The sequence below is a fragment of the Panthera pardus genome, unplaced genomic scaffold (genome assembly GCF_024362965.1).
Source record: "Panthera pardus isolate Hobbes unplaced genomic scaffold, ASM2436296v1 HiC_scaffold_15, whole genome shotgun sequence".
NCBI classification, from domain to species: domain Eukaryota; kingdom Metazoa; phylum Chordata; class Mammalia; order Carnivora; family Felidae; genus Panthera; species Panthera pardus.
The window spans coordinates 53,133,066-53,160,377 of NW_026526710.1; the positions used below are offsets into that span (position 1 = coordinate 53,133,066).

The following is a 27,312-nucleotide window of genomic DNA, read 5'->3' on the forward strand; positions in this document are numbered from 1 at the left end:
GGGAGCAGTTGGGCCTCGCTGGGGGGGGACGGGGCGTAGAGATCCGGGGCCCGATCCTCGTCCCAGCCCGCCTGCGAAGGCTGGAGGTGGGTGTTTCGGTCCCGGACGGCCTCCCCCGCCCGGAAGCGCGGCGGCTGGTCCGGCAAGCGGCTGGCGGGAGGAAGGTAGGAGCCGGGCGTCTCGGCCGGCTCGCCCGCCGTGGAAGGAGGCAGGGATCTGGGTGCCGTGCCGGGTCGCTGAGCCAGCGCGAGGGACCGGCTTGATTTGGCCCTCGTCTGCGTTACCGGTTCAAATTGAAATTTTTTCCTTAATTCACCATCAAAGAAATAAAGCCCCCGAATCGCTATCCGGACTGCGGCCGGACCCAGACTCGCGCGGCGTGCGCTGCCCCGCGGGCTTCGTTGGCGGCGCCTCCCTCTTCAGAAGTGCGAGGCTCGGAGTCGCGTCTGCGGGCTGGAGCCAAGGGTCCGGCCGCCCAGCCCGACTTTGCCGGGTTCCCCACCAGGCCCGCGGGGGCCAGAGCCTCGGCCGCGCAGGAGAGGGAGTGGCCGGCGCGGGAGCCGGGTCCAAGCAGCCCCGCCTCTGGGGGCGAATGCTGGTGGTGAACTTGGGTTGGGAGAGCAGATTTTCATTTTAATGATATTTACCTGCCCCGCATCCTCTCCCACATTTGCTTTTCCAGGGCAGCCTCTTCTCCATGGCTTCAGAAGCCGGGCAAATTAAAATAACGCGCCCGCTCCCCTGCGAGTTGCAGGGGCAAAGCTGCCGGCCTGACTCTGGCCGGACCCCCACCGGCCCCCTTCGGGTGTCCTGGGTTTCTCTTTTCTTACCCTCGGATTACATGATGTTATTAGACAATATGTTTACAATTTTATTTAAAGAAATGAGACCCCAGCTGCCTGAATACCGAGACCAAGCCCGTTTGGTACAACCACAACGCCGAGCTCTCCAGCGCCAGGAGAGGCCTGAGGAGGCCCCGAGGTTCGCAGCCCCAGGCCCCAAGCCCACCTGGGACACCTCTCCCTGAGGATCCAGGGCGAGTGACCAAACAGCAAGTACAATTCTGAGAGCTGTGGAACTTCATCCTTTCATTTTAAGATTCTTCTGTCTTTTCTTGATGGAATCGTGTGTAAGTATAGTTGATTCATAACTCGGTTCTGGGCTTACATTATCCAGTGTTATATGACGGCCTAAGAATCGCCCGAGTTGATGGAATCGAACAGAAACTCACACATAGGGCCTCTCTGCAAGGTAGCTGTGTGCGTGGTGTGCCTATGAAGTGCTGTCATAAGGTGGCATGTTCCCAGTAGGCACACAGAGGGTTTGAGCTGGTGGCTTGGAGGTGTGTGCCTGTGTCTTATCAGGACTGTGTGTGAGTGCTTGTGTGGGTGCAGTGTGGCTGTGCACATAGACCGTTTGTATCCACACTCTGGCTGTGTGTGTGTGTGTGTGTGTGCGTGCGCACGCACGCGTGCACCAGTCTGAGACCCCCCTCCTCCCCTTCCCCTCAGGACACATCAGCAGAGGCCAGTATCTTTGTCCGAAATATCTCCTCTAACATCATCTTGTGGTGCTTACCTCCCAGGATATCACAATGGAGTGGGATGTATTTTATGCCATAACGGGAGTTTAGGAGAGTAATTCCTGCTTGAGGTCTTCTCTCTCTCTCTCTCTCTCTCTCTCTCTCTCTCTCTCTCTCTCTCTCTCCCTGCCACCTCCTTAAAGCAAAGCTAGGTCTGGGGGAAGAGAAGGAAGTGAGCTGGGGTGGGGGTGGGGGCTGAGAAAGAAGGCGCCAGCACAGGGGAGGGCAGCTGTGGTTTATCTTCCACTTCTTCCTGCCCCCACCCCAGCCCTGCCCAGGTCCAAGTAAATTATTCACAGGTGTTTCATTATTCATCTTATTATTAATAATAATAGCCAATACATAAATAAAAGCAGTCCCTGGGCAGGAGTGAGTGGGAGAGTGGAGTTGTTAATGGAAGGGGGCATCTGGTTATTTCAGATACCTGCAAAAATACTGCCAAAAGGTATAGCATCAACTCCCTCCAGGACTGCATCTGTGCCCCCTGCACCACAGCCCCCTCTCCCTGTCTCTCTCCACATGTGGACCCAAAGCTGTGGAGAGCTCCTTCTTCCCTAGGGAAGGTACCTCACGCTCCCCTGTCTCCCCACCTGAGGATGGCTTATTTTGGATTTGGACTGTCTCCCCTTAGGGGGTAACACATTCCTCACCTCTCAGCTCTCTGGCACCTATGTGGTAAAATGCCCTACCTCTCCCCACACTGCTGGGACAGAAGCCACCAGGACACCAGGCCCATATAACTGAGCTACCTTGTATTAACAGCGGCAGAAACAGCTTCTGCCAAGGCATAGATCTCTTAAAGGCACAGAGCTGGATCTCTTAGGCTCCCACTGTTTTGGCACAGCAGAGTACTGGGGATAAAACAACACGGACAGGTGTCTCAAACTAATGTAATAAAGGAGCAGGACCCCAAAGAAAATAGTAAGGAATGTGGCTAGGTTGGCTCTCTGGTATCCTTGCCCTTGATATTCTAGAAAGACTTGAGCTAATTTTTTTTTTAACCTTAGAACATCAAAGAGAAATGTAACTAGGGAAAGATGGGGGCAAAGTATTACTCACTGTGACATTTAAACAGATTTAAAACTTTTTCTTCAAGTGCCACTTCATGGCCACAATTATTCCATCCACTGAGAGAGAGAGAGAAGGCCGGCAAATGGAAAAGGGAGTTGGGAACAATTGCTTCTCATTTTCTCTCTGTGTTTGGGGTTTACATTTTGTTGCTGATTCATCTTTAGGGATGTCAGGAAGCCCTGTGTGGTGGGGATCTTGGCTCAGATGGTGTAGTTTTGCAGGCCTTACCATTGCCTCCCGCTCCTCACTTCCCTTTGCTCCTCCCCCTCAAGGGAGGAGGAAACCCTCTTTGTGTTCAGCTTCCCTTCAGTGGAGCCACCATCACTCTCCTCTCTCTGGCACCCACTGAACCACATTCTGCAGCCCTGGCCGTGGCTACACGCCCTGAGACCTGCTTTGGCTCTCCTGCCTATGAGTCTTCTCTCTCCATCTAGATTGGGAACTGGTGGAAGGCAGGAGCCCAGTAATCTGGCCCCTCTTCACCCTCTGCAACCCCTCTTGACAGGCATGAGCACACAGTAGGTGCTCAGAATGGAATTTCTAGATACCTATGGCTAATCTGACTTGGAGGAGGGGGTGATGCTGTATTCATTCGTCTAGGTCCTAAGGATGGGGAGCTGCAGGGGCCCAGGCAGACTCTCTTCCAGAAGAAGTTCAAAGCCAGGGATGAGAACAATCCATCTAGAATCCACATAGCAGTTTAGCCTCCCTGGGCTGCAGGGCTTGGCTTGGAGACATCACCACACAGTCATTCTTGCATTCACGGAATGCTTCCAGTCTCCCCCTGGACGCAGCAGAGAAAGGACAGGACTGGGAAGAACCCACTGTCTAGTTAGAGACACCAAAGCTGTACCAAGTGAAAAGCCCCAGAACACCAAATGGCAACAGATGGTTAAATGTCTTCCAGGCCTGAGGAGTTCCACATGCAAGAAAATAGAAAACAATCCAAATTGTGTGGGAGAATCTGTGATGGGACTGTGTGGGCAGCAGCCTTGTTGGGGGAGAGCGGGGCTTGTGAAGGCAAGAGGCAGAAGGTGGTAGATGGCCAGAGAGCTGGGTGATGGCCTGGCCTAAAGCCTAGGAGGGCAAGAAGCAGCTGGTTCTCCAAGGCTATGTTGAGAACAAGCTAAAAAGAGAGCTGTGGTCTGCTCAAGTCTCTCCAGAGACCAGACCACTAAGTGTCTCTGTGGAGTGACTGCTCAGCCCAGACCTGCAGAGGTCAGTGGGGGGAGGCTGGAGACCTGAAGAGTCACTTGCCCTCTGCAGAGAGCTCATGGATTTAGGCAAAGAGGTTGACTCAGACAAGAGCCACCACACTAGGGCGTGAGGCCACCAAGGCGTAGAGTGAAAGGTGCTGGTGATGTGTGCCCTGGGAACCTGGAGAAGCTGCAGCTTGTGTAGGCATTGGCACCCCCGGAAGGCTCTCTGGTGGAGAGAACTCTGGCCCTATAGGAAGGTGGAGGTGTCAGCTTAGGAAGAGAGGAGGGAGGTTGAGGCAGTGGATGGAATTGCCAGGTCTGGTGAGTGTAGTGGGTTCTCACATGATAGAAGGTAGATGCTTCTAGAGGGGGCTCATATGTGGAAGTAGGTGGGGTGGGCAAGATGTGGCTTTGAAGGCAGCCTCAGAAGTCTGTTTCTGGTCTTCTCCACAAGCTTAGGACTTCTCTGTGAATAATTTGGGAAGGTTCAGTGATACAAGAAGCACTAATTGAGGTGGAAAGGAAGAGGAAAAGGGTCCCTACCTTCTCTCAGTTAACTTCAGCAGCCTCCGGCCAGTGAGAGGAGACAATTGAAGGATCCCCTTGTCCTGTCCTGAGCCAACAGCAGACCTGGCCAGGCGAGCAAATGCATGGAGGGAGGAAGAGAACTGAGTTAGGATGCTATGTGTTTTAGGAAACCCAGGAGCTCCCCAGAAGGGACTGGGCTGCCTCTTATAGCTCAGACAAGTGCCAGGGCTGGCAAGAGAGGGGCCTTCGGGCTTCCTTCCTTGCTGGTTGAGCCCCAGGGACATATGGCTATGGTCTTGTGGGGATTCCTGGGCTCTGGGCAATGGTGGGGGGTTGCTTTGGGGAGTCTCTAGGCCTTTGGGTGGTCAGCATGGATATTCCTTGTTCCTGGCATGGGAACATGCTCCTGTTGTCCGCTTCTTTGCCAACTGGGGCTTTTCCTCACTTTTGCAGAGGACAGGTAGGAAATGGAAAGGCAGCCCAATAAGTGGGGTAAAGGGATCTGGAGTCCTGCAGCCCAGGCACCCTGCATGGGCGGGGGCCGGGAAGTGCAGGAGGAACCTGAGTTACGGCTTTCCTGGCCTCAGCTTTCTCCTCCAGAAAATGGAGACCGCTGTCCTTTCTTCCACCCTCCTTTCCTTCCTCACATCACATCCAAGAAGGTGAGACAGTGCCATGTCTGTGAGGCTGACTCACAGTTCTCATGTAAAAAAATAAGAGGAGAGCAGGGACTGAGGGTCAAAATGGGCCACAGAAAGGTGTAGATGAAATTAACTTGTTTCATGGAAGGGTTAGGAATTTACTCCTTATCTTCCCCAAATAATTCACATGTTTTCAAAGGGAGCCCTGGCCAGGCAGCACTGAGTTGGACAGAAGCAGGTGCCTTTACCGCTGCACTTAGGTAAAGCTGGCAGAACCAGACTCCTTGGCTTCAAAGTCTCCCACTTACTAGCTCTATGACCTTGGGCAGGTTATTTAACCTTTCCGTGGCTCAGTTTCCTCATTTGCAAAATAGGAAGAGGAATAGAACCTATTAAAATTGTTGTGGGGATTAAATGAGTAAATGCACGTAAAGGGCTTAGATCATGTCCTGCCAGCGGGTATTATGGGAGCCCCGCTAACAGAGAGGCCCCAGTCTGAGGGCTGGCGGAGGCCCCTCCCCCAGCATACTCGGGAGGCAGGGCGGCCCCTCTGGTGGTGGCGGCATTGGACCCAAAGTGGGTGTCCTCACTTGCTGCAAGGCTGTTTCTCTAGGTGCTCCTGGGGGGGGGGGGGTGCGGGAAGCCTTCCCGGAGGGCCAGGCCTGCATCACGGCCTCTTCTTGGGGCCTGCCCTAGGTACTGGCTGCCGGCACTACGCAGCCTCTTCTTACCTGAGAGGTGTTGCCGCAGCAAGTCCTTTTAATTGTGATGTTTTACTAATTAGTTTTTAATTATGTTAATTTATTGTACATGAGCCCTGAGGTTTTCAGACACTGGGCTCACTTTAGAAACTGGAATAGTAAGTTGTATTTATTACACGCACAATGCTGTGGATAAATGTCACTTTCTCATGGCCACGATTTCTCTGATAATGTTGCTGAAAACACGGCTTCTACACAGGCTTTTTAATGTTAATTCTCCCACTGCAGCCAGGCCCCCCAAGTCCAGCCCGCAGTCCTTCAGCCAGTGCCCTGGTTAAGACATTCAGCCTCCGGGGACGGTGCAGATGGTATGAAGGAGTGACATGGCTTGGTGGTATAGGGAGACCCCCAACTGGGTAGGGGCTCAGGAAGGTGAGCCTGCAGGACAATTACACCAGGCCAGATCTTCCAAGGGTTGTTATGTGGGGGCCTCAGGCTCACCTGCCTAGGTGCCCCCCGCCCCCAGCTCCCTCACCCAGCAGCTGGGTACAAACAAGAGCTTAGCAAGGAGGCCTCAGCTACATCACCTGGGGAGAGGGAAGGAGAGGCTGGTGGTGAGGATGGAGAGGGCACGTGGGCAGTCAAGTTGGGCCCTGAAGGTCATGGAAGGAATGTAGGCTGTTGTTCCAGGGATGGTCTGTAGCCTTGGGAGGAGAGGTTTACAGCAGGGCTGGCTCACAAGAAAGACTCAGGGTGGGGACTCACTGACCACAGGCTGACCGGTTGCTGATGACAGGGAAGAATGTGATCAGTGGTATAAGACTGGAACAAAAAAGGCACCTGGGTATTTATGAAGGATGGCTGAGAAGGGAGAAATCACCCCCAACACACATGTGCTGAACTGCAGGGGCACTATTTTGGGCCCATTTTCTAAAGATCATTTCTATATCCAAAGGATGAAGGTTTGTTACCACTAGTCACATTTAAAGGAGATGCCACAGGTTTTCAAGAACCACTCCCTCCCCCAAATAATTTCCAGATGGCAGCCTTCTTTTAGTAAGCTTAAAGTCTTCCAAAGTGTTATAGTATATACATATATATATATATTATATACACATATATAAATTCTGGTCTATTACTGAACAGACACACTAATATAAATTTTGCTCAAAGGGTAAAATTTAAAAAAATACAGTCTATAAATACCACTGGGCATTTAATCCTTTAAAATATGTATATGAGACTCAAGTTTCTATACTATATATACACATATGCAAAGGTGCCTGCATTGTGTATAGAAAGAGTTTGGGCTTCAGAACCCTACCTGTCAGTTTTTCTTTTAAATTAATTAATTTATTTGAGAGAGACAGAGGCAGCTCAAGTGGTGAAGGCACAGAGAGAGAGAGAGAGAGAGAGAGAGAGAGAGAGAGAGAGAGAAAATCCCAAGCAGGCTCCACACTCTCCGGACTCGGGGCTCAGACTCATGAAACCGTTGAGATCATGACCTGAGCCGAAACCAAGAGTTGGATGCTTAACCAACGGAGCCACCCAGGTACCCCTAGGACAAGATATATCTTTAGCTTACCAGCAGTATAAGTCATGTTCTCTGAGTCTCCGTTTCCACATCGGAAACATGGGCATAATAACACTGCGTACAGCTATCATGAAGAGATAATGAACGATTCAAAGAGGTAACTTAGTGCCTGCCACATAGCAGGTGCCCAATCAATATTAGCTATTACTTTTATTGTATTTATTCAAAAGTAAACTAAGTCTCTCCTTTCCAGGTATAAATATAAGCTGGCCAAAAATAGCATTTAAAAAATGTGTAAGAGGACACGGACATTTTCTAAGGGAGAGGGCAGTTTCGGTTTCCCCTCAGTGGTCCTCGCACTGTGTGGAGGAGAGGAGAGGAACCTGTCTCTGGTTGTGGGTACCATGTTGTAGGAAACGGTTTGGGGGAGGGGCCCCATGAGTTTCTCTCAACGTGGCTGCTCAGTGACGCTCACCTACATTCAGCTTTAGGAAGGGGCCCCACACTGTAGCACAGACCTGGTACTTCCCCCACACTGTCGGAGAGCCTGTACCCGGACACATGGGAGGCTCCCACACAGGCCTGCGTGACTGCCCCCCCCCCCCCCCGCCGCCCCTTCCTGGGAAGGGGAAGGGTGGGCAAGCTCTGTGACTCACTCCCTGGCTCTGTGCCCTCTCGCTGAGTCACAATGTAATTGATCCCTCCCTGCGCCAGGTTTCTACTCTCATGTGACCCAAAGCAGGGTCATTTCCAGACCAGGGTTGGGGAGGCCTGGCTGGGGAGAGGCAATCCCGGGAAGGAGGGGCAGACCATCAGAACCGAGGATGGCACTGAGCCTTGTGCGTGACTTTCCTGGATATTTGCTGAGGTGTTGTGTTTGTAAGAAGGGTTGGTCTACTGCCTACCAACATATACATATTCTCTCATTGGCCTCCATTGGTGTTTCCACCAGGGTAGGGCTGTCTGTATAAAATAACGCCAATAGGAAATAATGAAGGTCTCTGGGCACCTCTTTGAAGATGCCCATGGTGTTTGTGCTTCTGGGACGAGGCTGGTCATCTTTATTTCTAAAATGAGTTGTGGGCTTGGGGAAGCTGAGGAGTGGGAGGTAGAAGGGTGGGGATGTGTGATCCACACATCATATGAGGGCAGTGTCACCCCTTGGGCCACAACCTCATGCCACCCTTGGCTCAGAAAGAAAAGGACGACCTCTCATCCTGATGCAATGGGAAATTCTGGCTGGCAGGGATAAAATCACAAGTACTGGCCTGGTGGCAGAAGGCAGATTTAGGGTCACCTCTGCAAGGTCTTCTCCGATAGACAGATCTGGGGTGTGGTTTATAGGCCCCTATCCAGCAATTGTCACATGGGCCTTGTTATTGACAGCATCACTGTCCCACCTTGGACAGGTCATGTAATCCCTCTTGGTATCCTCAGTTATACACTTGGCATAAAATTCTCTTTTTATCCCAGAGAGGCATCTAATGAATGTATAAAGCCCTAAGAAATAGCCAATGATATTGTTATAAACTTGCCCCCTCCTCATTTCCCTGTTGCCTGCCCTTGTCCTGACCTATGAGCTGGCAGCCACACGGTGGGATCTGTGCCCCTTTTGGGTCTTAGTGACAGTTCCCAGTCCCAGTTCAGAGGTGATTCCTGCTCAACCTCTGAGAGCAGAGTCAGGGCTTGATGGGGTTTCATGTCAGGAGTCACTTCTGTGGCCATCGAGCAACAGAGGGGGCTTAATCCAGGCTCTGATGGGATTCAGGGAAAACTTGTGTGCCCTTGGGTCACCTGGTTCCCCTCTCTGGACCTCATTCTCTGATTTATGAGATGGGGATGGTAATCCTTGCTCCGTACCTCCTGGGGAGTGGGGAGGGCCAGAGGCAAGGGTGGGATGGCTTCTCAGAATGCAGGGTATTTATATTGTAGATCTGCTCCTTTCCCCACCCACCCTGTCCTTGCCTCTGCACAGTCCTGGACTCACAGCGGCCTTGAGAACAGAAAGAACAGCCTAGTTCTCACATCCATCCTCCTCCTCCTGATTATTTCTCCCAATCACACTTAATAGCCGCCTGGCTTTTGGCTGCAGCCCGGTATATAATAACCTGCAATTATTGTCCACTTAAGCTGTCCCCAGGGCCTTGTCTGTTGCGCTGCCCAGGCCCGCACCGCCAGCCTGCTGATTTCCCTGTCAGAGTCGTGGCCAATGGGAAGAAAGCCCCTGAAGGGCTGGACTGACAACCTGTTCCGCAGGGCTGTCCCCCTCCGCAGCTGCATCTTCTTCAGAGATGGGGCCTCAGAGGCAGCCTGCTCCAGCCACAGCCTCATCCAGCCTGGGTGCCCCACTTCTCTGGGCCATCCACGGCCATCCTCTTCCTCTGCCCCTATCCACGCATTGTCTCATTTCAGCCTCTGTGCCTTTGTCTACCCACACCTGATGCTCCTGACTGCTTATTATAGCCCCGCCCCTTTACAGGCTTAGTTCATTCTCTCTGCATCCTTATAAGGGAGGCATTGGCATTTTACATACCAGGCTACTGAAGACCAGAGAGGTTGGGTGTCTTTCCTAGGACCACACAGCCAGGAAGTGACAGATCAAAAATTCAAAATCAGGTTGGCTGACTCCACTGTTCGCTTGTTTAATCCTGATGCTGTGCTGTCAGCTGTCTTCATCACAAGTCCTGCCCCGCCTTAGTGGTGCTGCTCAGTGTTCCCTCCTTTGGAAAGCCGGCTTCATCACTGCAGTAGCACTGGTCTCCACTACTCTGAACGCTTGTGACCCTCGAGTTGGAACCAGGTGCCCTGGATCCCATGAAGGCAGATCATGAGTCCCCCTGCTTGCCCCTCCTCTGCCGTGTTGATTCACAAAGCATCTCTGTGCACAGACTGGATACAGCTGAGCTCCGGCCAGTGTTCGAGTCTCCCCTTCCCCGAACTTTGCCTCATATTCTCTTAAGCCTCTCTCCCAGAGCCTGATCCTTCTGCTCCTGACAAGTTCCTCCCCTACCTGTATGGTAGACATTTGCATTATGTCTGTGGCTCTACCTGGCCATGATAGTGGTGATGCTGATGCTGATGCTGATGACATAAGTCGACCCTAGGCCGTGAAAGGACATGTAGGTCCTGTGCCACCATTGGGAGAGGGCAGAGTCTGAGGGTGTTGGTATTATCACACCATTCAGAATCTATTAATTAAGTGACCAGAGGGACAAAAGAAAGTGTCCAGACCCTAAGCGAGGGCCTTTATCCTGAGTGCTGGCTATCTTGGCATGTGTCTGTGTGTCTGTCAGTGAGCGCATATGTATGTGCGTGTGTGTGTGCAGGATCGAGTGCGGTGGTGACAATGGGCTGTGTGGCCTGTTGGGGCCTAAGGTGAATGGAGTCAGGACTCACCCGACTGTAGGCTAGAGGGACCTAGGGCCTGAGAGCTGAAAGGCTTTGAAGGCTGCTGTGTGCAGAGGGTCTTCCTGGCTGCTGTCGTACCAGCGGTTGCACTGAGCTCTGGGCTGTCAGTGGCGGAGGACCAGGAGGCCTGTGGCCTAGTCCACCTACCTACCTAGGCCCCAGGCTGAATGTTCCTCTCCAGCTTTGCCCCAGGGACACTTCCTTTCCCCTTCCAGGCTCACTCACCCTTTGCCTGAATGTTCCTCACACCTGCTCGCATTTTTCAGTTCTTTGTCTTGGATACAGATTCTCAGCAAGAAGACTGTTGGGATATAGGTTTTGGGGAGCCCAAGGCCCTCTCTGGTCCCTCAAATCTTACGGGCTAAGTCTGAGGCTGGCCTGAAGGTGAACTGCCATGAGGATCGTCTTGTGCCTCAGGAACGAGCCAGGCTTCCCTCTTGGATGCCACCATAGAGTCATCGGTTCAGAGGGAGGCAGTGGGCCTTCTGCCCTGGCTTCTGGCCAGCCACCCTGGTGTGGACCCTGTCATCTCCCAGCCCTGCCCCGACTCTCAGGCTGGAAATGCCCCTGTCATCTGGCCATCAGCCCAGGGGTGAGACTCTCCTGAAGGGCTAGGAAGGGATCCTCAGGCAGGGGCAGCACAGGTGAGCACAGGGGCCAGAACCAGCCATGCCACCTGCCACCTGCAGTAGCATTTGGAGACTCTACATTGATGGGGCAAACGTGCCATGGTCTTCATTTTCTCTAACTGCCATTTTATTCTCCTGCCCCAGGGCCCCATCTCTTCTGTGTCAAGGGGACAGAAAGCCTTCAAAAGTGCTTGTAAAGGGCCATTCACTCTCTTTTCAGGGTAATCCTGTCTTATGTGGGCAAACCATCCATCTTTGGAGGATCTCCTCCCCATCTCCTCTCCAACCAAAATGGCAGCTGAGGTGAGGGGAGCTTACATACCCTGTGGTGGGAAGGGGGCCTTGGGTTGCCCTTGTGCTGTCATTGGGGACCTCAATGGGCTCCCTAGGGTCTGGTAGCCATGGTCTCCATCCTGGGCACCCCAGAGTGGGAGTTGGCAGGCTCCTTTGCGCATGAGGCTCCAGCCATCATCAGGATCACTGGGAGCCTGAGTCTCAGCTCCTCCTACACTCACCTGCCTCATTCTCTTCCTGGGTTTCTTAAATTTTTTTTTTAATGTTTATTCATTTTTGAGAGAGAGAGAGAGAGAGACAGAACATGAGTTGGGGAGGGGCAGAGAGAGAGGGAGACACAGAATCTGAAGCAGGCTCCGGGCTCTGAGCTGTCAGTACCGAGCCCGATGCTCAGAGCCTGACACAGGGCTCGAACTCACGAGCCATGAGATCATGACCCAAGCTGAAGTCTGATGCTTAACTGATTGAGCCATCCAGGCACTCCTCTTACTCCATTTCTTGCCCTAGATGGCAATCAGAAAGCTTCTGGAGTTCTCCCACATGTTAGGGAAAGAACTGATGAAATTCACATTAACTCATTTTTCTGCCTAAGCCCACTCTCCTTTTATCCCTCTGGGTGGTAGCCCCAGGTTGCCCAGATCCACCCAAGCAGGAGATGGGCCCGGTCCCCAGCTTTCAGCTTCCTTTGAAAATGTGCCTTTTTCGCCCCCCTCCCCTTTCCCTGCTTCAAGTCCAACTCTGGGCAGATACCTGCCCGCCTACTCTTCCTTGTCTTTATTTCTGGCTCTTCTCTCTAAACTGGGAAGGCTTCCGTGGTCTGTCTATCCCCACCCCCCACCTTCATCACACACAAGGTCGAGGGACACTGGAGGATGATCCTACAGCCTCGTCAGCCACTTTGTGAGCCCAGCCCAGGCACAGCACACCTCTGTGTATTGAAAGGGCAGCAAGACAACCAGTGCCATCAAGAACCTACAGTGAGGTCAGGTTCGGCAGAATTGGCTTAGAACATTTATAATACAAAAAAACCTGGGGTGCCTAGGTGGCTTTGTCAGTTAAGCGTTAGACTTGGGCTCTGGTCATGATTTCACAGTTCATGGGTTGGAGCACCGCATTGGGCTCTGTGTTGACAGCTCAGAGCCTGGGGCCTGTTTTGGATTCTGTGTCATCCTCTCTTTCTGCCCCTCTCCTGCTCGCACTCTGTCTGTCTCTCTCTCTCTAAAATAAATACACATTAAAAAAAAATACCCCAAATATTTCCCTCTGGGGTTGCTTTTAAAACTACTTTTGGTCATTTGAAGAGTAAATCTTTAGCTACTTAGAAAGCTTGACAATCTAAAATGATTCATTTGTCCAATGCTAAGGTTAGTTGAGATTTAGTATTCACTAGTATGTACGAGAGGTGTGGCTGCAGGCCGGTCCGGCAACTTTTGTGTGGAATGTCCCAACGTGCTGTAGCCACTCTCCTCACTTATAGGCACAGCATAGCGCTCACCCTCCTGTGTGTGCACACAAGTGTGTGTCAGAGTGTGCGTGCACGTGTTTGTCAGGGACACATGTGTGAGCATGTCTTCCTCATTGGGGTTTGTTATATTCGCTTTGTGCTGATAATGCTTTTGGCCTCTGGGGGTGCTATATATATACAGATGCAAAATTTGTGAAACACAGGATTTTCAACCTGAAAGGAACCTTAAGCATCTCCTAATCCACTTTTCTCATTTTACACAATTAATTTCCGAGGAGGCAAAGTGACTCGCTCCAGGGTGAGATATAGAAACCAGGTTTCTATCTGTCTCTCACAGGCACACACACACTCCTTCTGCAGTAAGAGATGGCTATTTCCTCCTTGTTCTTTGACTCCTCCCCCCACCTTTGACCAACAGTCTGTCTTTCCTCCTCCCCATCCTGCTCCAGTGCTCCTGGGCTGGAAGCTGAGGCTGGCACAGGAAGTGGAGAGGCTGGCTCCCAGAAAGGCTGCCTCAGCAGCTGGCCAGCCCAGGGCCCACCGCGTACTTGGGGAGGTGGAGGCTCAGAGTGTTACCTGCTTCCCTATCAGCCAGGATCCTAGGGGAGCAATGCCTCAGTCCTCAGGGAAGGCCCAGAGGAAGGAGGGTGGGTTGGCACCGCTGTTACGCAATCTGTTTTCAGCCTGGTCCTCTTTCCCTGACTCCCTTCCGGGGTGGAGATGAGGGGGGCTGACATTATCATGGGGACGGAACTGGTCACTTCCTGGCCTTTCTTCCCTCTTGAGTCCTTTACTGTAGCCTGAGCCGTGTGGCCTCCAGTTCAGATACCCCATTTGGGAGAACAGTCACACTCTTAGTCTCCAAGAGGCACAGGCACAAGCTCCTTTCTATTCCTGACATCCTAATGCCACTGTCCGGCTCCCAATCCTAAGCAGGCTCCGTGGAAATGACTGTTTTGATATGTCTCATTCTCCAGAGGGGTACAGATCTCCAGTTTGGAACGGAGCTTAGGGGCCACTCCCTCACTCCCTATTTACACCCACTGCAGGCATCTCTGACAGCTCCCCAGTGTGACAGGCCAGTTCCTTTCCAAAGGCCTGCCCTTGCTCCCGGCTCTCAGGATGCCGCTTCCCCTCCTTCCGTTCTTGCCAGAGGTCTTGAAATAGGTGGTTCCCCTGGCTTTCTCTGCTTCTTTGTTTCCCATTTGTTCCATAATGCGTTTAGATCTGCCGTTGCCTCTCCCACTTTACTAAAATTACTCTTAGGAAAGTCATTGGTAGCTCCCTTGGCCGAACCAAGGTAGCTATCTCTTTAGTCTTCATCTTATGCTATTAACCACTTGTTTACAGTATCTTCTTTCTCTTCCAAGAAACACCTTGTGTCTCTTTGATTACCTTCTACTTCCAGCTGGTCTCCTTGACAGCCCAGTCCTTAAATGTTGGGGTTACCCTGGTTGTGTCCTTTAATTCGCCTTCTTTGTATGCTGTGCAGTCTCCTAGGGACACCACATTTAGGATGGCAATCCCCTGTCATGCACTGATGTTCCCACGAACATGTCCAGTCCCCTTTGTCTTACGGAGCCTCAGCCTCTTATTTACAACTGCTAGAGGTTTCTGTCAGGAGACTCTCATACTCAGGGATTTTCCCTTCTCATGAGGAAAAAGATCTCTCCCACCCAAAGTCCCTATTTTGGTCAGTGCTCCATCACTTAGTCATCTCAGCCAGGATGTGACGCGTTCCTGACCATATCCTCTCTCTCATCCTGCAGAAGCCTTTGGTCACCAAGTCCTGGCAGCTCTTCTGCATCTTTTGCCTCCTTCCTACCAGATCCTCATTTTGTCCTACTTACACCACTGCCACAGTCTTCCAACTGGTCTCTGTGCATTGGCCTTGCCTGCTCTGACCCACGTGTACTTCACTCTGCACCCAGAATGAGCTTTCTATAACATAGACATGGTCACACCAGTTCCCTTCTTAACAACCTTCGATGGCTCCCCACTGTCTCCAGGATAAAGCCCAATCTCGTTGGCTTGGTATTCCAGGAGCCTCATAACTCACCCTGGCCCCTCCCTTCTAGGCCTGTCTTCTCTCACTTCTCCCTTCCTCCTGTCCTGGGTCTCCAGCCCCAGCTGGTACCAGTCTCATCCTCACTCGTCATGCTCCTATCATGTTCTCCAGATGCCCAAGGTCTCTCTCAGTGTCACAATGGTCCCTGTCCTGGAAGCATCGGCCCCTTTCTTTTTCTAGCTAACTGAGGCTCAGTTTTCCCATCTTTCCTCAAACACCACTGCTTTAAGGAGGCCTTATTACCTGACCCCAGAGTCCACAATAGGTAACCCATCGTGCACTCCCACCACACTCTATATTTTGCAGCCATCTGCACTGTTGTCACCAATTAATTACTGGTTGATTCCTCCTCACTCCCCCAGTCCCAGTAGACTACATACTCTTTGAGGGTATGACTGTCCTTTCTTGTCCAGTTCCTCACCCCAAAGCCTGGCACCCTGTGCATACAATAGTCTGACTGGGTGACTGGAGGGCTTCAGATATGTCCATCTGAGTAGGATCTTGGTCCTATAAGTGGGCAATAGGGGCAGAAGGTTGTCCCCACTATGATGGTGATTAATGAAGTTTTGTGTTTTAGGAAGATTAGCTGGGAAGCTTCATGTAGGAAGGTGGTATCAGGGACCGGGGGGCTGGCGACAGTGTAGCCATGAGGCTCAGGTCTAAAATGAGTGACTTTCCCTCTCCCATCCCATGTTTCTGATGGAGAGTCCAAGAGATGGAGTCAATTCGTGCATAATTGAAAATGAACAAAATCCAGGAATGGGCTTATAATAAGCTCAGCACATAACTGTGAAATGACCTTACCTTATCGTGGGAAGGTTTTCTCTCACTCTCTGCTCTCTCTAAACATGTTCCTATTTCATTCCCTGGCCCCCATCTCTTCCTCTTCCAAGGGTGGAATCTAGAAGAGAATGCTCTCTGTTTAGAATAACATTCTACCTGATTGGCTGCTGACTTGTTAATATTATTGTTATTCTCTACAATGCATATGCAATTTTCAGATATCACATCTGGAGGCTTCTACCCCAGAGAAGAATAAAATTGCAGCTGAAAGTGTCCAAAAAGTGGTTGGATTTCTGAGTTTCAGACCAGCTAAATTGACAGCTTTTTCCGGCTCTAATTTCTGTGATAGGAGCAAGGAGCAACCTTCACAGCTCTCTCCCCTGGCCCATGCTCTCCAGCCCAGTGACAAGTTAGGAGGCTGCTTTGCTACTCTTTGTGATACTGGGTTCTGCCCCATCTTTCTAAAGCAATCTTATAAATCATTGATGAGAATATTTCTATTTTTGTCTTAAATATCCTAGCCAAGAAAGCCTATGAATACTTTCCAAATCAAGTGCTGGCATTGCACGATGCTTCCTCATTGATGGCAGCCCCATTTCATTGTTTTTTCGCTTCTTGGCTCTTCCATCCATGTCAGCAATGCCAAGTCTCAGCTTGTGGGTGGGGCCTGACCCTGGTGCAGTACCCTCTGTGGCCTCCCTTTCTTGGGCAGAAGCTCCTTTTTTTTCTTCTTCTCCATGGCTGCCCCCCCCCCCCCCCAAACCTCCATCTTAAACCTTTAAACCTTGAAATGCTATAAATTGTGACTGGTATTTATTCTCAGCAAGGTTTCCTCCTGATGTGCATCCTGCCTCTGGAAACACCACCCCGCCATCCTGATCATCATTCGTTCCATGCCTAGGAATTCAACTCACTTGAATATCAACCTACATTTGAAGGCATGGAGTTCCAATATAAAAAAGACACTCTCCTGTAGTGCCTTCCAAACTCTGTGAGTTTATAAGAACCGTGTACCCCTCATTCACCACTATATTACCTGACACATGGTAAACACTCAACAAATATTTGTTGAATAATAAGTAGGGGAATTAATGAATAAAAGAGAGACCTAAAGGATTAGATTCCTTTACACACTGGAGCTCCTCCATCCCCTAAAACCATCTGGACCTGACACTCTAAGATGGCTAATACAGGGTTTACTGAGGTTCATTGTAAGTCTCTACTGAGAAAGTAATATGGTTCAAATGCATCTTTCATGATTACCCTCAATTTGTTCAGATTTTTCTTTCACTTTGATTTTTCCTTAGCCTTCATATTAAAATTTTACATTACTTGGCTCTTGCCTGGGCATTGCTTAGTTTGGTTCCTTCATCTGAGTAAGGCTTGTATTCCTTACCAGAACAGAAACACTTGGAGGGAGAAACTATGTCCATTTACTTCATAGCCCAACTACAGGACTTGATACAGTGGGTGTTTAATAAATGGTTTCCAACTGGGTGATGGAATGAATGGGTCCCAAGGCTGACATCCACTTTTATTTTTAACATTAGAGGTTAGAAGTTAAGCCCAAGAGGGAATGCACGTATATTTTCAGTCCACGGTATCATGACTTGCATAGCATCTCTGTCTGATAGCATGAAGTGTTATGGATTCACATAGTTTGTTTAGTTGTGTGGGTACATAATAAGAGAAATGTCTGATAAATCAAAACTATCCAGGCCACTGTGTGATTTCCATTATCTTTGAAATATGTAGATCCTTTAGAGAAGTCATTTCTTGGTATTTTAATGATGGTTTCAATAACATACAATATTTGTGTGACTTCCATGCCGATGGGAAATGATGATCCAGAAACTCTGGAACTGTCCATCAGTCCAATACAGCTTGGATTGAGGCTCACCATGGTCAACAACGGAGCTTCCTGCCATCAGTGCTATACTCTCTGCCCCAAGGAGCTTACAGGGCTGGGGAGGCAGGTACATGCCTGTGGCTCAAGACCAAATGTTGTAAATATTTGAGTACATAGAGAAGGATGGGGTTACTTTTCATCAGAATGATGAACATTCATGCTGAAGTCAGCATTTACACCAAGTTTTGAAGGAGAAATCTATTCTTACATGCCAGGACTATGCCTAATTTCTAGTAGGTGCTCCGCAAATGTGTGTTGGCAGCCTGAGAGAAGACTGTGGTGTTCCAGGAGGAGGGAAAGAGTGAGAAACAGTAGAACAAGGAGAGCAAGGCTCATTTGGGATGCAGTGAGTCATGTTCTGGGCCTGAAGCTGAAGCCTGGGGTATCTGAGCCAGTAACTGGGATGGCTCTGGTTGGAGGCTGAGTACAGAAGTCCTTGAGTTGAGCTGAGGATTTTACACTTCAGTCAGAAGGCAATAGGAGTCCCCAGATGCATCAGAGCAGGTCTGAGCTGGGCTTCATTGAGCTTAGGCTGCATTCATGAGAGGGCTGTGTTGGGGTAGAAGAGACTGGGAGCAGGGGAATCCTTATGAGGCAATTTCAGATGATTGGGTGTGAGTAAGCAGGGTTGTGAGCAATAGTGGCTGTGGCAAAGGGGCTTTGTGAGGAAAAAATCTGCAGATTCTGCCTTCATGGGCAACTCATCCATGCTGCCTCTCCTCCTCTCCTTTCCTCTCCCTCTCCTGTTACCCTCTCTCCTGTCCCATAGCACCACCTCCTTCAGGAGTCTGACACCTGCACCTCTCACCCCACAGAGAGGCTCTCGCTTGAGGGGAGAGTTGACTTTAGGCATGTACATGTGGATGTTCATTTATTAAGACCCCAATTGATTTATAATTAGTTATTTAATGCTTTCCTATGGTCCAAAAGGATTTGAGGAAGATAGTGTGAATATATATAAACAAGTTTACCAACCAAATGGGACCTGCAAATCCAGCATGATTTCTTGTTTGACAGCACAGTTGAGAGTAAGAGCGTTGGGGTAGGTAGACAAGGGGGTTTGAATCCTGACTCTTCCAGTGGCCAGCTGCATGACTGTCAGCAAGTTACTTGTCTGCTCTGAGTCTCAGGGTCCCTACCTGCAGGGTCAGGATGAGCATAACCTACCTCCCAGTTTTGTTGTATGGATTAAGTGAACAGTTTTGTTGTATGGATTAAGTGAGATCAGATGTGTAAGATGATTAGTGTGGGCACCAGGCCACAGAAAGCCTCAGACAGACAGTCAATATGAGAAGATTTTACCTCACTGTAACTCTTATTACTCTTTTGGGCATCACTGGTCAGGTTGGGAGGGTCTTTCTACGTGGGTATTCTACATTTCCTAAGTCCTTACCAGTTTATCCTCTATCTGGCCACCTATCTCACTGATGAGATAAAGAACCACATATGTTCCCCCAAGGCGTGACTTTCTGTCTGGTTCCTGATATTTCCCTGCATCAAATCCTGCCTTTTTTTTTTTTTTTTTTTTTTTTTTTTTTTTTTTTTGACAAACTGGCATAGTAGAAATACCAGAAAGTGATAAAGGTGCTAGCATTTCCCTTTAGGACTCATTTATTAGGTGCACCCGGTAAAGACCTGGAATACAAAATAAGACTTCACCTCTGTCCTCAGAGACTTCGTGTGGGGGGAAGGGAGGCACAGACATCTACATAGAAAATCACAGAACAATGAAGCTGGTGATAAAGAAGGGTGGATGCAGTGCTGTGGGAATAGCTCAGGCTATGTTTGAGCTGAGTCAAGGTGCAGAAGTCCACATGGCAGACAAGGTAGGGAGGTGTTCTGGCCAGCAGGGAGGATTGGTGATCTGAGGAGTGTGCCATGTTGGGGAAAACCCAAGTAGCCTGGTAAAACCAGACTGTGGAGTTCCTCATCAAGTGGACAGGAGATAACAAGTATTGGTGAGGATGTGGAAAAAAGTGAGCCCTTGTACACTATTGGCTGGGAATGTAGATTGGTGCAGCCATTATGGAAAACCAATATGGAAGTTCCTCAAAAACTTAGAAATAGAACTACCACGTGATCTGGCAGATCCACTTCTAGTTCCACTTCTACTACCCAAAGGAAGTAAAAACAGGATTTCAAAGAGATATCTGCACTCCCATTTTTACTACAGCATTGTTCACAATAGCCAAGATACAGAAATAACCTAAGTGTCCATTAACAGATGAATGGATAAGGGTGTGGTGGGGCACCTGGGTGGCTCAGTTGGTTAAGCATCCAGCTTTTGATTTTGGCTCAGGTCATGATCCATGGTTTGTGAGATCGAGCCTCACATAGGGGTCTGCACTGATGGTGTGGAACCTGCTTGGGATTCTTTCTCCCTCTCTCTTCCCCTCCCCTGTGCAAGTGAGTGCACGCTCTCTCAAAATAAATAAATAAACATTAAAAAAAAGGTGTGGCATACAATATACAATGGAATATTATTCAGTCATGAGAAAGAAGGAAATCCTGCCATTTGTGACAATGTGTATAGACCTTGAAGACATTATACTAAGTGAGATAAGTCAGAGAGGCGAATACTATAGGATATTACTTACTTGTGGAGTCTAAAGAAGCCAGACTGGTGAAAAACAGAGAGGAAAATTGTGTTTGTTAAGGAGTAGGGAGTGGGAGAATAGGAGAGATGTTTAAGGGTGTAAATTTGCAGCTAGAAGACAGATAAGTCTTGGAGATCTAATGCACAGTATGTGAGTATAAACAGCAATATTGTATTATAATCAACTTGCTAAAAGACTAGATATTAATTATTCCTACCACAAAAAAGAAGTAATTTTGTGGTGTGAAAGAGGTGCTATCATTCAATGGCAATCATATTATGGTATGTAAATGTATCGAATCAATAGGTTGTACACCCTAAATTTATACAATGTTATATGTCAAATATATTTCAATAAAAAATAGAAGAAATTATACTAATCCTTAAAAAAAAAAGATTGTGGAGTTCCTAATGGGGCATTTGTGTATCAGTAAGGGTCTAATAGTGGAAAAATGGAAAAAAAGGCACTGGGGCAGGTAAACTGGGAAGCCTTTTAATGGGCTATCCAGGTGCTTCTCCAATCACTCCCAGAGCATCACCACTTTCTCCTACAATGAGTCTTTAATATCAAGCTATGTATTATATTTCCTGTTATGAAGCTAAAATGAAAAATGAACAGCTTATTTTGCCAGATTTATATTCAATGTCTTAATTTTCTTTTATCCCTTTTATACTCTGGAGAGGGGTATTTAGTGTCAAACTGTTTCTGGCTTCATCAGCCCAGGGCATCACCTACAGCCGTATCTCCTACCCTTGGCAGAGGTTTAACAGATGGGTTATTAAACAGCTGTCCCGAGTGCACCTGGGCAGCCTGTCCTCAGGCTGAGAGTCTCTGAGGGTCCAGGTGCTCCTAATAAGTGCTCCCAGCAGTACTGCAGGGTGATGGTGGGAGGTGGCCCCAGCAAGGCCATCTGAGAAGTGCTTGAAGAGTATGTGTGTGGGAGGCAAGTGCTGGCATGAACACCCTGCTGGCTTCCGGAACTGCCCTGGTGACTGTGGGACAGACTGGCCCGTCCTGAGACCATTTGCAAGTGCCTCGGGTCCAACACTAGGCCTTGGTACCATCTGGGTCTAGGGATAGTTCTTGGTTTGTTTGTTTGTTTGGTTCCCCATCTTGCATATGTTTGTTTCCACTTCTGCTAAACGCCAAAGGCTGGGAATCACGGATATTGTTTTCCCTGCCAAGTGAATAAAGAGTTCAGCTTCTTCCTCACAGTTTCGAAGGGCCATGGATGTGAACTGCTGACCCTCTAGTATCATTTCTCCTTTTCCCAATTCAGACCCCGTTTCCTGGTCAGGCGTGTCCAATGTCTCATTTCCAACTGCACTCCTTTGAGCCTGTGGTTCTTGAGTCTGCCTGCGATGGCCCCCTTTACCTCACCATGTATTCCATCACAATCTGCTCATTTTTTGGTCCAAGGCCCAGGTTCAAACCTCCTGTGAAAGTCCTCTTGACTTTTTGTGCCCTCACATCTTTTCAGAGATCTGAAGTGGGTGCCCCAAGAGCACTTAAGGGGCTGAGAACTCAGATGGGAACCTCACGGTTAATTCATGTCTAGGAACACACTGGCTTCCCACACTCATCATCAGCTTCCCAATGGTGGGGACTTCGTATTTTTTGCCTTCTTGGAGACAGCCTTGCCTCATAGGACAGGCTGCAGGAGTGGTAGTCAGCTAGCATGGCTTAGCAGTGGGCTGATCTTTTTTGTTCTGTGTTCTGTTGATGTTTTTGGCCCTTTAAAACAATCATTCTGATACAGAGAATCAGATATGAAATCCCAGCCTTTGAGCTCAAGGAGTGCTGGGCAGGCATTTGCTGCATTCTGACCTCCAGAACCCCACCGTCCCCTTCCTGGCAGCCTCTCTTGGCTGCCCTGACTCTGATATTGTATTTGGCAGAACTCTTTTCTGTATGTGTGACCACAACCTCTATCCCAGAGCGCCTACTGTGCAGTCTGTCCCGTGCTAGGTTCCGGGTGCAGATGGGAGAATAGAAGACTTGGATCCTGCATTTGGATGCTTGGGATACAGCTTCCAGCCCCATAACAGTGCTGGGGGGGATAGGAGGTTTGGACAGGCAGGGAGGCGGGGAATGCCATTCCAGATGTGGGAGAGGAGTCTGTTTCTTTTTGCCTCTAGCACAAATCCTTTATGATCTCTCTGGACCTCTGTTCTCTCCTCTGTCAAATGGGCATGACCAACTGCTCACTGGTGCACAGGACTGCAGGCCAGTGACTTGAGGCAATGTGACGCCACCTGCGCTCCTGGATAGGAGAGCCGCGGCTGAGTGGGGGTAGGCTCCCCACTCACCATTTGAGTGAGCAGTGCCGCCTCGTCAAATTTAAACTTCACTTATCACCGCTTTACTATTCCCGTTTTCATCGATCGTTTGATGAGTGGGTTGTGCTTGTTTTTAAAAGCTTCTGAAAAAAATCCTGGGGTAGTTCTATGGTTAGAATATTGTTAAAGCGGAACGTACCTTTTCCTCATAGCGTAGCCCTTTCCCCGAGCGCATGTGTGCGTGAGCGCACATGTGTCAGTGCGTGCGTGCGCGTGCGCGCGCCTTGGGGAAAGATACGTCGCAGGGGCTTCTCCAGGCCCAAGAGGATCGTGGATGGTGGGGATGGTTGAGATACTGCAGTCAGGAGGTTGGTGGCTTTTGGTCCATCACTTTTAAAATCAGCTATGAATGAACCTGAACTTAGAGGTGCCGCAGAGGACCTGGAAGTCTAAACCAGGGCAAGGTTTAACTTGGGTTTAATTTGGGAAGTACGCGTTTGTTCCTAAACGTCGCACTGTGCTCGGGTAGAGCTGCTTACCCCAGCTGCGGAGCGAAAGGCTGTCCTCAGCCCTGGAGGGCAGGATGAGGACCCCGAGAAAGGACTTCCGTTTTGAATCAGATCAAGGATATCTTTGGATAATGGGATTTGAGGAGCAGTCCTGTCCTTTCCTGTTTTACTGGGATTTTTTTTTTATATGTTTATTTTTAGAGAGTGTGTATGTGTGCGAGTGGGGGAAGGGCAGAGAGAGAGGGAGACCACAGAATCTAAGCAGGCTCCAGGCTGTGAGCTGTCAGCACAGCCAGACGCCGGGCTTGGGCTCGAACCTCGGAACTGTGAGATCATGAGCTGAAGTCTGACGCTTAACCGACTCAGCCACCCAGGTGCCACTGTTTTACTGGGATTGTTAAGTTCAGGGTATGGACTTTGAAAAATTGACTGTTTTTGCTTGCTTGCTTAATTAATTAATTAACTAATTAGTGTTCTTGCTTGCAGACAGACTTATAATTTTAATTAGTTGCTAAGATTTAAAAAGAGACTTCAGAAGGTCTGGGCACATTGGGCCCTTGTTCCTAGGGCCGAGCAGACAGGACATCACCCTGCAGGTACACCTCACTGCCCACCTGCCTGGGTCTCTAGGCGATTGGGTTTGCAGGCCTGAGGGGAACAGCATCGGTGGGTCTCTCCTACGTTGACTGGTTATAGGTAGTGTACCTCAAAACTATTGTTTTAGTTTATCATAACCAGCTTTCTGAACCTGAAGCAGCTGCTTTTACTACCCCCCCCCCCCCCCCCCCCCCCGCCATTGCAAGCTTCTGCAGTTTCTTCACTGTGTTTCTAAGTATGGGGGTTATGGACTGAATTTTATGTCCTCCCACCTCCCCCCAAATTCATATATTGAAATCCTGACTCCCAATGTGATAGTGTTAGGAAGCGGGCCTTTGGGAAGGGAGTAGGTTCTGAAGGTGGAGCCCTCATGAAGGTGATTAAGAGAGATCCCTTGCCCTTTCTACCATGTCAGTGAGAAGATGGCTACCCATGAGCCAGGAGGTAGGGCCGCACCAGACTCGGAATCTGCTGGCACTTTGATCTTGGACTTCCAGTCTCCAGAACTGTGGGAAATGAATGTTTGTTGTTTACGCACCCAGTTTATGGTATTTTTGTTATAGCAGCCCGAACACACCCACACACACTGGGTATGATCCAGCAGCCAGTGGGCTTGAGCAGGGGAGAGGGCAGGGCTGTGCTTGGCTGGATCATGGAAGCAGTAAGCAGGGGGTAAGCTTTAAAAAAAAAAAAAAAAGGAAGTTCAGATAGTGGAGTTGGGGGCTGGATATACAGATTCAGTCCTGGGCTGGGAATCTATAGGGAGATATGGAGAGCTTACAAGAGTGTTCTATATTTGAAACCCTGTTTGGCTCTTCAGATATAAATTCTCTAGAAATTTTGCCTGTATAGGGAAAAATAATCCCCCCACCCCGCTCTGGCATAAGAAACTTGGGAGAAATGAAAATATATGGAATCCTATTTTTAACGTATTTTTTCAATAATATTGTCACTTAAAAATTTATGAGTGTAAACACTTATTAATTATAAATTGTTGATAATATATGCATAGAGATGTGAAAACATAGAAGAGAGTCATATGCTTTCAGTAGAAAATGAGGAGATCTTTACTTAAAAAGTTGTATCTTTTCTAGAACATCACACATCCATTTTGGATACTCTGGGAGCCAGGTCAGGGGACCTCCTAAAGCCCTGCAGCTCTGAAACTCTATGAAAATTCATCTCCTTGTTTCCTATCTAGTAAGATGGTTAAACAGTTCTGTAAAACTCTTGTCTGTTCATTGGTTATGCTGTCTCTAGCTGTGCTCTAACTAACATCGTACTAAGAATTGCATTTTTCTCTCTCCTGACTTAGATTTAAATCTTGCAATCACCGCTGGGAAGTGAGCTGTATCATCTTGAGAAATCAGACCACAGAGTCGGGCCTGCAGCTGGCAGGCTAGGTCATCTTTAATCGCTTAACCCTTCATATCAAAGGATGGGTTGTAGCAGCAGATTCTTCCTCAAGAATTTGCCGTGGCAGATTTTCTCAAGGAAAAGCTGGGAGTTAAAATGAAGCAGAGTATGTACAGCAAAAACCTTGCCTTGTAAGTTGACTTTCATACCTATTCACATGAGTAGTTTTATGTGTATGTCCATGTTACTCTCTCTTATGGGGATGTTTCCACATGTCTGGGACATGTGTGGCTGTGATATGTATGTATGTGTATATTACTGTGAGAATATGCAAGATGCATGTGTGGCTGTGAGTGTGTGAATGTGTGTGGGTATGTTATGTGTCTAAGGAAAATTCTTTCCTGTCTTATGGATTAAGATCCAGGCTGTTTAAGGCTGATTGACAACATGGTCACGATAATTCCCTTTATACCCTTGGGTAGGGCCCTATTAAACTGACTCTGGACTTGGCCATGTGCTTTTGTTTTAGTCAATGGAATATTACCAAATGTGACACAAACAGAGATCTTAAAGGCACATGTACATTGAAGTTGTCTTCTCCTGCTGCTCTTGGAAGCCCTTAACCAACACAAGGTCAATGAACCGGGGCAAGCCTTCTAGAGACATGTGGCCCAGTGACACCTGCCACCCCAGATGATAGCCACCACCAACTGCCAGTCACACGAATGGAGCCGTCCTACGCCAAGTGGCCCCCATCCCAGTTGTGAGCTCTCTGCAGCCATAGGAGTGAGCACGGGGGAGGCTGGCAGGAGAACTGGCCTGCTGAGCCCAGCCCAGTCCAGATTGCCCACCCGCATAATCACGAGTTAATACTAAATGGTTGTTGTTTCCCATCACTAAGTTTTGGAATGGTTTGTTACACAGAAAGACATAACTACCTGATCTGGTTGGTAAGAGAGGGAAAAGCCTCTCCATTGGGGGAAGAGGTGTTTGGTGAGAACTTGTAGGCATGAATCACAAGAAGACATGTAATTCTGCTTAAACATTCTTTATACTCCTGTTCTTCTTTTATGAGTTTAAAAACATAAAAATTAGCTCTTATTGGAGGACCTACTATTAATTCTCGCACAGAAATGCACATTAACAAGTCAAGTGTGGGCAGTGCTGGCGTTCTCCAGTGATACTTTACTGAGGCCTTGGATAGAAAGCCAAGAAGAAACCAGCCCAGGGAGGATGCTGAGGATGCTGCACTGTGACTTGCTCCTCAGCAGTGAAAGGATTCCCCTCATCCCCGCTTCCAGCTCGTCTTCATGGGGTGGGCATCACTTCCGCACCTGTTACCCAGGAGCGCACCCCGGGCGTCTTGACTCCTTGAAGAACAGTGCCTATGAAATGCGGCTCTGAGAGAAACAAGATTCTCTTCGCTGCCTGAGGCCTGCCTTTCGGGAACCTGCCACCTCTTTGGATAATTGACTCTAGGGATGCTTGTCCCTCTCAAGGGAGACCACGTGCACTTCCAGGGACAAGACCTGCAGACCACAACAGGGTATCCAGATGTAATTATAATGATTGGCCTAATCGAGATGGCTCTACTCACATGTAAAAGCAGAGGTTGTGTGAGAAAATTCTCTCTGTGTGTGTGTGTGTGTGTGTAAATGCAAGAATGTTGGCTCAGAAGTCAGGGCACATGACTTTTACAGTTCCAGCTCCAGTCCTATCTTTTTAAACAAATTTTTAAATAGTTTTTATTTATTTATTCATTTAAGTGATCAGTACACCCAACATGGAGCTTAAATTCACAATCCCAAGATCAAGAGTCGCACGCTCTTCTAACTGAGCCAGCTAGGCACCCCAGCTCCAGTCCTGCCTTACAAGAAATTTCTACTTGGTGTGACCTGAGGGAGCTTAGGGTAGAACCTAATCTGCTATTAATACCAGTCCTTTGGGTCTGAAGGACATTTTTTTTTTTCTAAGAATCCTGTCTTAACACAGAGGAATACTCAAACTCCTTTGTTCTTGGTTAACTCCTAAGTGGAAATTAGCAGACAAGGCGGGGGTGGATGCTTTGGAGATACTAGGGAACTCTGATGCACATGTGGACACCAGGGCTTATTACACTTCATACTTTAGGTTGTATCCAGGCCTGTACCTGCCCAGCTGTC

General features: G+C 48.9%; 1 long non-coding RNA gene across 1 annotated transcript; it reads left to right on the forward strand.

The window, feature by feature from the left end:
* LOC109276394 (uncharacterized) lies at positions 1 to 26,746 on the forward strand. Its single transcript, XR_002084649.2, has 3 exons — positions 1 to 1,129; positions 25,110 to 25,341; positions 26,282 to 26,746. It is a non-coding gene; the product is annotated as an uncharacterized LOC109276394 (long non-coding RNA).
* Positions 26,747 to 27,312: the final 566 nt, after the last annotated feature.